At 48.9% G+C, this 12081-nt stretch overlaps 1 protein-coding gene across 12 annotated transcripts in view; it reads right to left on the bottom strand.

The window, feature by feature from the left end:
* The window catches only part of TCF7L2 (transcription factor 7 like 2), a 188428-nt gene that overhangs the window by 26858 nt on the left and 149489 nt on the right, over positions 1 to 12081 (bottom strand). The window lies entirely within an intron of this gene.

Below are 12081 nucleotides of genomic sequence, written 5' to 3'. Positions count from 1 at the left end.
CCCACCCCATGCCCCACCCCCTCCCTGCCCCTTCCAACCAGCAGCCCGGGGCCCCTGGGCATGCCACAATCCCTGTGCAGAGAGGTGGGTGAAAAGCCCCACTCCTGGCCTGCCTGGGAGTGTGAACTTTATCAGAAAGCTCTAAACTGCCAGGCCAGCACCTGAATATTTTATGCAGATTACATCAGGCCTGATTCATTAGGAATTTCATTAGGAAGCCATCAGGGAAATCTAATAAATTAGCTGGATGATGATGAATTGGGCTAATAAAAGGTGTGCTTTTTAGAAACGGGCAGTTGTAGAAAAACAAAGGACCGGCATTTTTATGTTTGGGAAGGGCAGGTAGGAGGAGAGAAGCAGGGGGGCGGGGGGGGGGGAGGGGGGGGAAAGCATCTTGAAGATATTTCTAGTTGCCATGACCAGACTTTCCCAAATTATTCTCCTCCCCTTCCCCCACCCCACGCCCCCTCCACTGTGCCATGCTACAACTTAGCCCAGCAAGATCACAAAGAAAAAATTAAGCTGAAACAAGCGAACTACTGGGCCATTTACTGAGAGTAATCCAATTGCAAAAAACCCTATTCCCAATAGAGGATTTTCACTAAAATCCTACAACAGGGACATTTAACCAGATTAGGTACCAGGGAAGATAAAGAGGCTAGTATTAGATGATGAATGGATTAGAGTCAAGTTTCATTTCAGAACGTGTCTTCATTTCCTTTTATTACTTTTAGGAGGGCACAACTTGCATTAACATCAAGGAAGAGGAATTGCATGAAAAGAAAAGTGAGGGTCTCGTGCTGCTCACTAGCGCCTCCCGAGTTCAGGGACCACCACGCAGTTAGTTCTCATCTTTTTTTTTTTTTTTTTTTTGGTAAATAGGTGAGGAAGGGGTACAACATAGAGTATTTCCTACCACAGTTCATTGTGGGGAAGGCATCTTTAAAAAGTGCTTCTCGCTTTCTCATGAATATGTTTGGAAAGAAAAATATGACCTTCTTGATGCTCCAGAAAAAAGAAAAACAACTACAGAAAAAGAGGCCGAGCCTTCCCACAGCCTGATTTAATGAAGTCTATAAACAACTGGACACTTTGGGAGAAAGCGCTAGCTGGTGGCTCACAGGAGCCTTGCGTTGTGAGTTATCAGTGTGCAGTCAAAGCACTGAAAATAATAAATAAATAAATAAAAAGCACCGACATTAAAAATGCCAAAGCAGAGGGGAGCTTTGGAACTCAGTAATACATCCTTCGTCAGCAGCCCTGATGGTCTGGACAGGCCAAAGGCAGTGGAAGGAGAGGCCGCTGCCCCAGGGCTCACGGGTGCGCACTGAGGAGTTCTTTAGGGAATGCTGTTGTTTAGTAGGACAGCATGAGAAGTAACCAACAGGCAAGCTCCCACTGTGTGCTGGGGTGGAGAGGGAAAGAACATGGAGGGGCAGGGAGGGAAAGGGACCGCCATGGTCACATGAAGCAAAGACCATTAAGAGGAGAGGAAAAGGACTGTTGCTGCCTTCCCAAGTTTTCTATTTGGTTGGGAAGATACACACCCGCTGAAATGAAAGAAAGCAGGCCAGTCCCAGACAGTTTAAAGTAACTGCAGGAAAACCGTGAAACCAGAGGGAAGAACGACAGACAGCCCAGGAGGGGAAGGAGGATGGTCACTAAGAGCTGGAAGGACTTCCAGGGAATGGACTACCGTACACAATGGAAGGAAGCAAATGTATAAACCCGAGAGCGGCGTACAAGGGCTGGGAGTGGGCAGCGAAACTGGCAATTCGAGTTAGGCATCTCTCAGGATGCTTATCACCAATTCAGATCCCTGATCCCAGGAGATCTTCCGGTACAGACCTGAGGAAGTCTCACCTGGGTCCCACTGAGTGCCATGATCCCTTGACCAGAGAGCCAGGCAGGCACAGACAAGCACACAGGTCCTAGGAGACCTGTCCTACTCATCAATCAAGTCCTAGTGTAAGAGTAGCACAAACCCTCCCACAGGTAAGCACAGGAAGGGTGGCTCACTACACTGTTACTGTTACTGTTACTGTTACTGTTACTGTTACTGTTAGGGAGAAGCTGCCCGATGTCGTGGGTTTTTGCTGTGGTACGAAAGTGCCCATTGCACAGCTGTCTTTCAAGCAACACTAACAGGAAATGAGGGGGAAACCTTTCTCTGTTTGTCTGGCAAAGAATAAAGACAGCTTTTGGGCAACAGTGGTGTTATTTGGACGTATGCAGAATTTAAAAGTTAGCCCGGCTGGTGTGGCTCAGTGGTCGAAGTTGAACTATGAACCAGGAGGTCACGGTTCGATTCTGGGTCAGGGCACCTGCCCAGGTTTCGGGCTCGATTCCCAGTAGGGGGTGTGCAGGAGGCAGGAGATCAATGATTCTCGCCATTAATGTTTCTCTCTCTCTCTCTCTCTCTCTCTCTCCCTCCCTCCCTCCCTCCCTCTTCCCCTTTCCTATCTGAAATCAATAATAATATGTTATGTTATCAATATTATGTTAATAATATTATTATGTTAATAATAATATGTTATCAATAATAATATGAACTGGCTGCCATCACCTGAACCTAGCCAACTGTTTTTTTCCTGTTTGGTCTAAACTCGAAAGCATAGGGGTGGGAGTGAAGGGGATTGGAAGTATTTTATTTATATATATATATATATATATATATATATATATATATATATATATATCTTTATTGATTTCAGAGAGGAAGGAAGAGGGGGAGAGAGATAGAAACATCAATGATAAGAATCATTGATCGGCTGCCTCCTGCATGCCCCCTACTGGGGATTGAGCCCGCAACCCAGGTGTGTGCCCTTGGCCGGAATCGAACCTGGGACCATTCAGTCCGCAGGCTGACGCTCTATCCACTGAGCCAAACAGGCTAGGGCAGAAGTATTGATGGTGCCTTTCGGAGGGAAAGCAGACATGGTGCTATTTTCTGACCCTACTTGCCTACCAGGCAGCTCATTACAACACAATGTAGCCCCAAGTCTCTCCAGGTTGACTGGTTCCCAAGCAAAGCAGGGATGTGGTCATAGATGCAAAAGCTAGGGTCTAACTCCCATGGGCCTCCTGCACCTGGGCTGCTTTGACAAGAGGATGTTCTTCCTGAAAAAGCCTCGTCTCTCCAGCCTCAGAACCCCAGCGTCTCTTCTTCCTGTGCTGCCTTACGCCCACTGCTGGGGTCATGTATGTACCTCTCTTACGCTCCTTAAGCACAAGGACTGTGTCTTCTAGAACTCTGTGTCCCCTGTCATGCCCAGCCTGTGCGAGTGCTGAGCACAATCTCACAAATTGCACAAGAACCATCAAATTGCAACTGCAAGTATTATAAGAAGAGAAGACAGAGCCAACCTCACAGATCTATCGCAGCCAATGAGAGTGCTCTCTACATGGAGTCTATGCAGAATCATGGCACAGAGGTAGGGGAGGGTGGGAGGGGGGAGGCAGGGGGGGGGTCGCTTCAGAAACCACCCAGCCTAACCCTTGTTCCCACAGGGCCTTCTGTGGTTTTAGAGCTCATCGCATGCCCACAGTGACCAAGATAAATCCGTGAATTCAAGGAAGACCTGGTTTAAATTCTACATCACCGGATTAGCTACACAACCTCTCCCAGGCCTCCGTTTCTCTGAGAATTCCAGGTGGGAACTGTACCTACCTCAGAGAGTTGTAAAAATTAAGAGATCCTGCATGTACAGTGCCTGGCACAGAGCTGCACATGCAACGCAAAGGAAGCTTTGACAAACATCACCCCGTGAACAGTAATGATGAGTAATGTGGTCATAGATGCAAAAGCTAGGGCCTAACTCCCATGGGCCTCCTGCACCTGGGTTGCTTTGACAAGAGGATGTTCTTGTCTAATGAGGAAGATGAGGCTCACTACCCCTCCCGTCTCTTCTCATTAGATTCACGGGGAACACGCAGCCACAGACGGTGGTGCTTACTGCAAAGAATGCTCAATATGGGGCAAGAGTGTATGCAAGTTTTATACCATCTATCTTCAGGCGCCCTTCTTAAAAACGTGCTATTCAATTAAAAATGTATGTATTTCGCCTTAACCGGTTTGGCTCAGTGGAAAGAGCGTCGGCCTGCGGACTCAAGGGTCCCAGGTTCGATTCCAGTCAAGGGCATGTACCTTGGTTGCGGGCACATCCCCAGTAGGAGGTGTGCAGGAGGCAGCTGATCGATGTTTCTCTCTCATCGATGTTTCTAGCTCTCTATCCCTCTCCCTCCCTCTCTGGAAAAAATCAATAAAATATTTTTTAAAACTGTATGTATTTTACGATCTCCCTTGGAAAAAAAAAGTCACTTTATTAAGCTAATAAATAAGACTGCCACAGAAGAATTGAAGGTGGAATAAACAGTTCAAGATGACCAAGATCCTTCCAGCATCAGGGTGAGGACCCTGAAGTCTGAGCTGATAGAAATGAAACACACAAACACCCACCTTCTCTTCAAACCATTCCCACTTTTAAAAAGGTCTTTAAGAACTGGGTTCAAAACTGTATCGCCCTAAGAAAATTCAGATGTAAGAAGTACCTTTCTTGGGGGAGGAACACCAATAACCCTCCAGAAATGCAGGCAGCAAATCTAAACTAAAGTAACTACTTATGCTCGGAGGGTCCATGGGACAAACAGTCTGAAATAGTAGCACCTCCCCCTGTTATCTTTTGACGGACAGACTCCAGTGTTTAAGTCAACACCTGCAACATAAAACCAGGTGCCTTTCAGGTAACTGCTTGATCTAAGTATTAAATGTGGCTTCTAAACTACCTGGGGGGACAAAATCAATTCCCTCAGTGATGTTTCAAGGTCATGGTGGTGGCAGTCACGGGAAGCTACCTGGAGAGTCGGGGTTACTGGTATGTAACCCTTTCAGAATATGCTGAACACTAGGAATCTCTGAGCCACAAAAACAGCAGACCTTCACGAAGTATTCCACACAAGCTCAGGGAGTTAGGTCACAGTTGCCCACACACAGCCATACCATGGAACCTCTAGAACTCCTGTCCAGATGATCTGGGCGGAGGTCAGGGGAGATGAGCACCGGCCAGCTGCAGCTCCTGAAGCTGCCCAGTCAGCACCAGCACAGTCCCTGCTGGCACCATTTGGGAGGCTGGGCTCTGTACCCGCCTCTGTGTTGGGTGTGACACACTCTATTCTATGAAGTCCTTACAACAACCCCATGTAGTAGCTGGCACCTGTGATTAACTCCACCTAACAGGTGAGAAATCTGTCCTGACTCACAGGCCTTGGAAGGTGGTGTTCGCAGGCCTCGGGCACTCACCTGCCTGACTCCACCACCCCCACTGGGGCTGCAGAGACCGGCTTCGGATGGGGTTCATTGCCGTGCTGGAGTGAGCTGGTCCCCGAGAGCTCAACCTGGGCCAGTCTTCCCTACTGGACACAGATGCTTCTGGATGCAACGGGAACTGTCCCCAAACCCCCACCTACCAACCTCTGGAACCTAGACCAGTTTCAGCAAACCACGTCCCCTGCACACCCACCCAGACACCCCAAGTTAGGACTGGCTCCAGCTCCCTGCTGCAGCCAGGACACCCTGGCCACAGGGCTCCAAGTATGTTTACAAGGGGTGTGTACAGCACGTGGCGGATGATGGGGGGCAGGGGCGTCAAGATGTAATGAGATGCTTCTGCTTCTACGATATAGACGAGCAGCAGCAGGATTCCGGTGATGGAAACACTTTTTTTTTTTTTTTAATTTGAGAGAGAGAGGAAGGGAGAGGGAGAGAGAGACAGAAACATGGATGAGAGAGACACATTGATCGGCTGCCTCCTGCACGCCCCCTACTGGGGATTGAGCCAGCAATCCAGGCACGTGCACTGACCGGGAATCAAACTCAGGACACCTCTCGGTCCATGGGAGGATGCCCAATCCACTGAGCAACACCAGCTGGGCAGAAACACATTCTATGTGGTCAGTTCCAGCTCACCAGACACTAAAAAAGTCAGCTCAAAAACTGAACCCATTAAATGGAGCAAACAATATCTATTTACCAGTAAAGGAACCCAAATCCTCATCTGCCTTCCCATCGTTGGGGCTTTCTGCTTTCTACCTGGAGAAACGTGGGTTACCCAAAGCATGCCTTCCAGGGTCTGTGCATTAAGCTCTATGGGTTTTGAGCATCGAACAGTTAAATTATATGGAAAGGGTCTTACATCGGCCCTTGAAGAGCACAGAGCTTTTCCGCCCGAAGTATTCATCCAACTGCAGTGGGAAGAGCGCGGAGGAGGCGCCCCTGTGGCTGACCTTTGACCTCTCGAGAACCCTGAAGCATGGTGTTCTGCAACTTGGCCATGCCACCCTCGTCGCCAGCGCCCACACACCCACCGGAGCGCTGCCCGTGAGTAGGAAGCTGGCGAGTGGAAGACTGATTCAGGCCCTCTAGGTCCCCTGCTGGCCCTCCTCTAACCCAACCCCTCAACCTTCTCTAACTGTGGGGAACCCCACGGGAAAGAAAGCTCGCCATTCACCTCGCAACCTATTAATCAACGGACGCTGGAAACAAATAGAGCCATTGCTAGCCCTGGCCTCTCTGCCGGCCTCCTCTTCAATGCTCCCCTATTGCTCTCCCTTTCTGCAGAAGAAAAATGGGGCCAGAAAGCGCCTTTGCGAGCCCAGCACAATAAAACAAAAGCAGCACAGAGGAGCATTTGTCAGCCTGTCCCCTCCCCCGGGGGGATGGGGGAAGGTCTCGGGGGTCTTAGGTTACCAGCCCTCCTTGGCTCTGAAATCGACATCAGGAGGGGACACTATTCACTGGGTTTATGGCTCATCTCCAATGCACTTTTCAGATGCCACTTACTATGGCTGCACCGAGGCCAATGGCGACTAGCAACATGTTAATAGGTGTCGCACGTCACCGGAGCCATGGGGTGCTGGGAGCGCTGGAGAAGAGGAGGGGCTGGGGCCGAGCCAGGGGCTGCTTCTTACTCATCAACAACCCCTTGATGACTCAAGCAGTCCTATTTTTTTTTCTCTCAGACGATGTGCCAGAGGGTAGGAATGGTCAGCAAAGGTAAACCTCCTACCTCAACAACCATTACCCCCCAAAACTAGCAACCACTGCAGCTGCTCCAACCACCTCAAGGAGACACACAGAGCAACCTGGGCTCAGGCCTGTGCACACAGTCCCACCCCAACGTATCAGGTGAGCATCTGGCTGCTGTACCCTGTAAACCTCCTCCACACACAGAGGGAAGGGTGGCAGGCACACTTCCACCCTGGGCCAAACGGGTTTCTTTCATCCTTTTACCCTCTCTCGGAGTCACAGCTATCAGAAGCCCAGCCAGCGAGGACCCATCTAGGGCAGCGCCCGGGGTTCACTCCCAGGAGGACAAAGCTCCTCTCGGAGGCCTCGCCCCCGGCTAATGGCGCTTTGTTCCCTGGACAAGACTTCTATTGATAGCTACAGCACTGCCGGTTGAAAATAATAAATAAAAAGGAGAAGGCTTCACAGGGTTCGAGGTTTGCTTGGAGAAATGAGGTAGTTAAGAGAAAGGAGATCTGCAGTGAGATGCAGACAAGAAGCATCCCCGTCCCCCACCCCTGCAGCCTCAGCACCCAGCGGACAGCCCCTGGCCCGGCTGCGAAGGAATCATGGAGCCACAAGGCTGCCAAGTCACAGGTCTGTGACCCCGGGAGCCTGACACTCCGGGGTACTGCTTATGTGTTTTGTACATTCTCAATGGCGGGCTCCTCCCCCTTCCCCAGTCAAATCCATTTAGACAGCAAGAAGGGGAAGAGAGAAGATGCTCCCTGCCAACTACAAAATTCTGCCGACTCACAGTTTCTCAGGCACTCACACGGGCATTAAAATTCTTCCTGCAGGGAAATGATTGAGCGGGGCAGGCAGGGAGAGAATAAATGTGCAGACAATTTTCATCCAAATTCTCACACACACATGCATATACATAGAACTAACTCAAACCATCCTAAGCCCTTGGCCTTTTTCTTTTTTCCTTTTGCCCCTTCTATAACGTAACAACCCAGCTAGTGACACACCACATTGTCAAGCACTAAGGGTCTAGGGGGCCAAATTCAGCTCTTCTTAATAACCTTTTCTTAATCCCCAAAAAGGAGGAAAGGAGAGGTGGGTTGGGTCAGGAGGGGGGGGGGGGAGCACGCAGGGAACATTTATTTTAACCTGGAGAATAAAGATGTGCTCCAGCTGCCTGGCTTTGTGAACGCAGAGGCCAAGGCCCAGCCCAGCAAAGCTGTGCTTTCACACAAGCTCTTGAACAATTACTTCTAGTTAAGTTCATTAAACATAATTTATTTCCACTCATTCTCATTTAATTCCCAATAAAAAGAAAGCATCCTATTGTAACCCCACCCCCCCCCCACTACCCTTGAAAGCACTTGTAAGCTGACAGTCTTGGCCGGCTGGTCCAGGCTCGCCCCTGACCAGTGAGTCCCAGTATTTGCTTCCTGCTGGGCTCCCTCCAGGAGCAAGCCAGGGCATCCCAGGCATCCCTGGCAGGCGTCAGGGAGGGGGTGTGGCAGCACCACGGGGATCCCTGGCTGTCCTCACCCTCCACCAGGTCTCAGAGATGCAGAACCAGCCACTGCGCCCCTAAGAAATTGCCCAGGAATCTGCAATCTCCACCTTCCCGCAAGATATGTCTCTCCTACTTGGGAATGAAATGATTAGTGTTAACATAATCCACCTTGTGAAGTGTCCTAATATGCAGAGAAGACGTGGGAATTGGGTACGAGGGCCTGGCTGTTTCAAAGCAGTGCCAGGGATAAAGCTAACCCATTCCAAATGAAGAAGTCCAAAAGGCTCAACTTGAAAACTTTAAAAAAAAAATAATGAATTCCAGGCCACTCGCCCCTCCCCACCCCCCAAAAAACCCCAACACAACAACCCCAAAATCTACAGAATCCTAAACTAATGGAAAGGAAATCACCAATTTTGATTAGGAATAAATTGTAAGTACATAATGGTTATTACATCCTGGGGATTTTGAGAAAGAAGCAGTGAACAAAACCCGATCCCACCTCTCTAATTTATTTACAACGAACAGCTGTGTAAAAAATGTCTTCAGTTTTTCACAGTCACCCTGGACCTAACTTTCCGATCTAAACCTCTGCATCTGAAAGCCATGCCTGCTACACGACGTCTGGTAAAAGCTCCAGCAACAGTGGTTTCCTGGAGAGAGCAGGTAGGTTTCTCCCCAGGAAAGAGCGTGTGGCCCAAGAGCCAGGAACTCTGGATTCCTCGGGAATTCAGCACAGACTTGAAAGGCAGACAGAGCAAAGGCGAGCTGCATTGTTCTCTCCACTTTGTCCCGTCGGTGTCCCCAACATGGGCATCCTTCAACGGACACCCACAGCCCCCATAAAGGACACACGTGAGAAGGACCCAGAGCCGCCATGGGGCGAGGAGGACTGACGCACGGCTGCTGCTCCCTCTGATCGCAAGCTGGCCGGCTAGAAGTTTAAGGTAACAAGGGAAGGAATGACCCAGGCAAAGTTCAGTTTTTTAAAAAATCCTCCAATGTGTGCGGAAGTATATATGCGATCAGGAGGGCATGGCAAGATTTCCTCACGTCCCAAATATGACAGAAGGAAAGAATTCCACTACAGAGCGCAGCCGGGCCCCCTACCAGCCCCAAACCACAAAGGGGAGGTTTCCCGAAGAATGTAAGGTTGCAGGCTCTGTTGCTTCCAGAAAAGGCCGATGCAGCGGCCTGATGTGACCATACAAAGATCCTAGTAACTGTATCACTGGAGTCGCGAGTTCACCCTTTGAAAGGAGCTCCCCTCCTCTAAGATATCGAGAATGGAGACTTAACCATCACCAAAGCAGCGGGACCAGGATTGAGTAACCCAAGTAATTTGAGCCCAGGAAAGATCTGGAACCTTTCGGCAGTCTTGGAAATAGGGAACTGTGCTGGGTGGGAAATTTGCACCAACACAACGGATCCATTTGCAGTGCCAGCCTGTGGTCTCCTCCCCAGAGCTCTCAGTCCTACACTGAACTAGAAACTTACATGCAACCAGAAAGAACACCATTCCTTCATGTGGGACTGGAGAACTGATCTACCTCTTTGTATTTTAATACCGCATACAGGGCTCATGATTTTGAAAACATAAGGACTCTTAGAATCTGTGGTCTACTTCATTCCTTCTTCCCCAAGATATTGGATCTAAGAGCCGATCAGCCACTGCACATGTTTCTGTGTTTGGCCATTCAACAACAACAAACATAACGAAAGTAATGATGAAGATAATTAAGGAACCACCTCCAAATTCCAGAGAACGAATGCCCTTAGAGCTCATGGAAAAGGGTCTGGCCCAACAGTTCAGCGAGTGCAGTGTCTCCTAAACCCACGGCTGATACTGAAAAGGCCGTCTTCCTAACCAGCAGCGTGAGCACAGTGGATGGCCACCGGCCTCTTGCTCAGGTTCCCCAAACACATTTCATATTAAGTTCAGAAAATGCAAAAGCCACGAGCAAGACTGTAGCCTACAAGGCCAGCATCTAAATTTGGAGATGGAAGAGAAATACAACTAAAGACAGAGCCACAGAAAGTCAGCATTAAATATGAAACCAAAATACACAGTGTACACAAGCGCTGCTACTGTAAAAACCCTTACTGCTAAAAGAAAGAAAGAAAGAAAGAAAGAAAGAAAGAAAGAAAGAAAGAAAGAAAGAAAGAAAGAAAGATGTTCAAGCTTTGAGAAAGTACGGTCCTCTATGAGGCAGTATCTTTTTCTTCTCTTTCTGCCAATGGAGCCCACCCTGGTGGGTGAAGGAAAAAAATATAAAAAACACATTTGTTTGTTAGAAGAAACCCCAAGCCCACCACCCCTTTCCAGATCCCAGCTCACGCGCACTTGCCAGGCTACAGAACTGTTCAGGACTGGGATGAAAGTCAAGCTTTCTCTCCACCCCATCTTTTTTTAACCCTTTCGCCCCCTCCCCCCAAAACTGCCATGAAAAGTACATCACAAAAGGGCACAGCTTGAATTGACCATTTATTCTCGTTTTGTTTTTTCTTTCCCAACGTCTGAATTAAAAAAAAAAAAAAAAAGCACAGAGGTTTAATGGTCACGACCATAAGTAAGGACACGGACACACATGCACACGCACACACACGCACACACACCACTACTCACCCAGCAATTCAAATTGAGGTGCCAACTGCCCAACTGCTGGAAGAGAGAGAGCCCGGAGGCCACTGTGCCTCCCTTCCCACTCAAATATTCCATTCCCACTAAAATCGCATCCCTAGGGTACATAATAGCTTTGGTTTTCTTTCTCTCCACCTCACAAAAACTTTCTCTGTACCTTCGAGATGGGACTGGGCCAGCTTTTTTTCTCTCTCCTCCCTTACTGCTTTTCTCACTTTTCTTATTCCTCCCAGCTTCCCCTCCCTTTACTCCTTTCACTTAAAGAGCTGAAGAAAAAAGAAGAAGAAAACATCTTAAAAGATGGAGATGGCTCCAGATTTCTGTCCTGGCATACTCCAGATGCTCAGGGTCCTCATTCGCATTGTCTATCATTATTTTGTTAATTCTTCCCCCTCCGCGTACATCTCTCAAAAGCCAAATCAAAACAAAAATCAAAACAAAACAAACAGCAACCTAATAACCACTTCACTTGGCTGCAGATGATATTACTTTAAAGGGCTTTTCATTTAAAATCTCCTTCTAGTTTCTGATCTGTACCACTGCAAAAATCCATGAAGGAAGGGGGAAGGCCCCTTTTCCCAGCCAGCTCAGGGCGCCTAAGCCGAACCCCCTCCCTCACCCGTTACCTTGGGCAGCAGGGGCAGAGCCACCGCTAAGAGTAGCTAAGAAATTACGGTCGGCCATGAGGGAGAATGATCAACACGAGGCGGGAGGCAGGCACTTTATCCGCGACATTGTCAAATCCCTCACAACAAATTTCTTAGGGAGAGGGCTGCGATGGGAGAGGGGGAGGGAGGAGAAAAGTATATTTTCTTGTCACCGTGACACGGGAGTGACACTTGGTAGGCCTTGCACACACACCCCGTCTTTTGCTTCTAGAGTAAGAGACTGTGCCTGAGTGTCCCG

The sequence above is a fragment of the Myotis lucifugus genome, unplaced genomic scaffold (genome assembly GCF_000147115.1).
Source record: "Myotis lucifugus unplaced genomic scaffold, Myoluc2.0 scaffold_44, whole genome shotgun sequence".
NCBI classification, from domain to species: domain Eukaryota; kingdom Metazoa; phylum Chordata; class Mammalia; order Chiroptera; family Vespertilionidae; genus Myotis; species Myotis lucifugus.
Note: the sequence above shows the minus strand (reverse complement) of the source record. Positions and strands in the feature narration are given on the sequence as shown.